Below are 3,148 nucleotides of genomic sequence, written 5' to 3'. Positions count from 1 at the left end.
TTGGGCATCTTATCAAGCATCCTTTGCGGTGGTAACAAAGGAATGGAGCAAAAATTATCAAGGTAATAGTTCTCAAGTTCTCAATAAGAAATTTCAAAGATCTTTGAAGTCTTTGTTCTTTTGGAGCAAGACTAAGTTAAAGGATCTTAACAAGCTTAAAGTTGATCTTATGAAAGATATCAGGGACCTTCAAAATAAAGAATCTTCAAATGGGTCTCTCTCAAAATTTGATTGCTGGAGTCTCAAATCAAAGGAAAATGAATTAAATTCAACTATGGCTAGATTGAATTCTTGGTGGAAGCAAAGAGCTTAGGTGAAGTGGTTAGCAGAAGGAGATGAGAATTTAAAATTCTTCCATTCCTATGCTAGTGCTAGAAGAAACTCCAATAAAATTGTCAAAGTGAAGGATGACAATGGGCTTTTGGTGGAAGAACAAGAACAGATGGAAGAAGTTTTCTTTCAATTTTTTGAGAGAAAATGGGATGCCAGAAGTTTCAAGCTAGATGGTTGGCAAGCTACAAATAATTGCTTGAACAAATGTGACATGGACTTCCTGGAGGGAGAATTTACAATTAAAGAGGTAGAAAGTGTTCAGAAACAATTGGGAGGAAATAAGTCAATTCCTATAATTAATCCTCATGTTCACCTGGCAATGATATAATTTCATACTCTTTCATCAAAGCATATTGGGGCATCATCAAATCTGATTTTTGGAAGGAAATAAGTCAATTCCTTTGTTATGGGGAGTTGAACAAAGAATGGAAGGAAACATTGATTGTGCTTATACCGAAGGTGTCAAATCCTATTTTACCATCTAACTACAAACCAATAAGTCTATGCAATACTATGTACAAGGTAGCGGCAATGGTAATATTGAATAGACTAATTGTAGTTATTCCTAAGCTTATTGCTAAGGAGCAAGCTTCATTCATCAAGGGGAGGTCTTTATCATACCATGTGTTGGTGGCATAAGAAATTTTTCACAAACTCAGGTTCTCAAAAGCTGCTAAAGGTCTTGTATCCTTCAAGGTAGACATGAAACAAGCTTATGATTCCATGTCATGATCTTCTTTTAGGAAAGTGTTGGAGTATTTTGACTTTCCTACAATGATATCTAAACTTATGATGGAATGTGTGGAAGATCCAATGTTTTCTTTAATCATCAATGGCAATTTCTCAAATTGGATACAAGTAAGAGTGGTTTTCGACAAGGGTGTCCTTTGTCTCCACTCCTTTTTATACTTTGTTCTCAACTCCTTTCAAATGCTTTTTCCTAAAGCTCTTGTGCTATCAAAATCAACTCAATTGGGCCGAGAATTTCCCATTTACTATATGCAGATGATGTGATAATATTTTATGAAGCTAATAGGAGGGCTGTTAAGGGAGTAAAGAACATATTAAATAACTTATGTGAATGGACTAGTCAACGTATAAGGAAGTGCAAATCTGCCATGTTGTTTGGTAAACATGTGTGTAGGAAGAAGAAGAAAAGCATCTCACAAATAATGGGTTTCAAAACGGTAAAAGAATTCAACTACCATGGGATGAAGGTTGCTTTAAGAAGACTTGCATTTGATGATTTCTAGTTCATTATAGAGAAAGCTCTGAGGATGCTTAACTTATGGGGAAGTAAATTCTTATCACTGGCAGGTAAATTAATTTTGGTAAAAACTGTAATGTTGTCATTTCCTACATTTCATGCTACACACTCACTTGTCCTAAAATGAGTGTTGGAAGAATTAGACAAAATTTGTAGGAGCTTCATTTGGAACAAGACTAATGGATCAATGGGGTTACACTATGTCAGTTGATCTAAATTGTGTAAACCTATATGTAGAGGTGGCAGAGAGTTGTATTCAAGTATCACAAAAACTCCTACTTTGAGAGCTAGATTGACATGGAGATTCATACAAGACAAAGAATCTCTTTGAATAAGGTTCCTCCTTCATTTTAGAACATTTTCAAGGAGGAATCAACTACTACTATTACATTGATCATATTATACGATATGAATTGTACTGGATGATCGACAGAGATGATTTTCAATCATCCCCATAATTGACCTATATGAACAGAGTGGAATTAAACTAATCATATCGTACAAACTTATGATCGTACTTTATGATATTTTTTTCTAAATTTGAATACTTTATCTGAATGACTATTTCATCTTACTAGATGAGTCCTATTTTTGAACTGATTATACTATACAAACTCAAATCCTACTATATGAATAGAGTTGACCAAATTGAAATTTAGAGTTTTTTTAAGCCCTGTAATTAAGCACATGTTTGAAGTCCTTTAACAAGGACTTTTGGCTATTAAAGGAACTTTGAGGGTAAATTTTTTAAGAGAGCTTTGAGATTAAAGAGAAAGAAGGTGAGGTTGTGGGTGAGGGAGAAGGATTGTGAGGAGTATTCATATGGAAGTTCAAAAAAAGCTTGCACCTAGCTTCCTCATGTGGCCTTGGTGAGTTCTTGAGATTGCTCTAGGGAGAGAAGCTTTAAAGTCAGGGCATATGGTTCTCAGCCTTCACTAGGAGGGTGAAAAAGGATTGACGATTCTCTGTCATCATAAGGAGGGTGAAAAATATTCTTTGGGTTCTCTTCCTTAACCAGGAGGGTGAAAAAGGACTGAAAGAACGATGTTGTCACCAAGAGGGTAACATAGGTTATGGCTCTTCGCCGCACCATGTTTTGTATAAGTAATTCTTGTAAGGGCTTCTGCATCTTGCAGTGGTGGTAAAAGGATAGTCACTATAGTTTTAGTGCAAAACACGGAGAGAAGTTCTCTAGGAAGTGTACGTATGTCAAGGTTGATCGAACCAATATAACATTTTTTGTGTGCTCTTTCTTTGTTTTACTTTTCAACATTTTTATTTTTGTACTTTAAATTTTCTATATGAATTTCATATTTTATTGCAAGCTACATTTAGGATAATTTGTGAGCAAAAAACAAAAACTTCATATTTTGGTTAGTTTATTTGTGCCTCAAAATGAAAAATATTTCAAATTATGAACTGCTTCCACATGTGTATAGTTACTCAATTAGATTTGTTTTCATATATTGCTATTTAGCATAAAAAGAAAAGAAAGTTTTTTTGCAGTATTTTAAATAAAAATGTACCAATTCACTTCACCCCCCCCCC

The sequence above is a fragment of the Dendrobium catenatum genome, unplaced genomic scaffold (assembly GCF_001605985.2).
Source record: "Dendrobium catenatum unplaced genomic scaffold, ASM160598v2 fragScaff_scaffold_747, whole genome shotgun sequence".
In the NCBI taxonomy this organism is placed as follows: domain Eukaryota; kingdom Viridiplantae; phylum Streptophyta; class Magnoliopsida; order Asparagales; family Orchidaceae; genus Dendrobium; species Dendrobium catenatum.
This window is presented reverse-complemented; position numbering follows the sequence as displayed.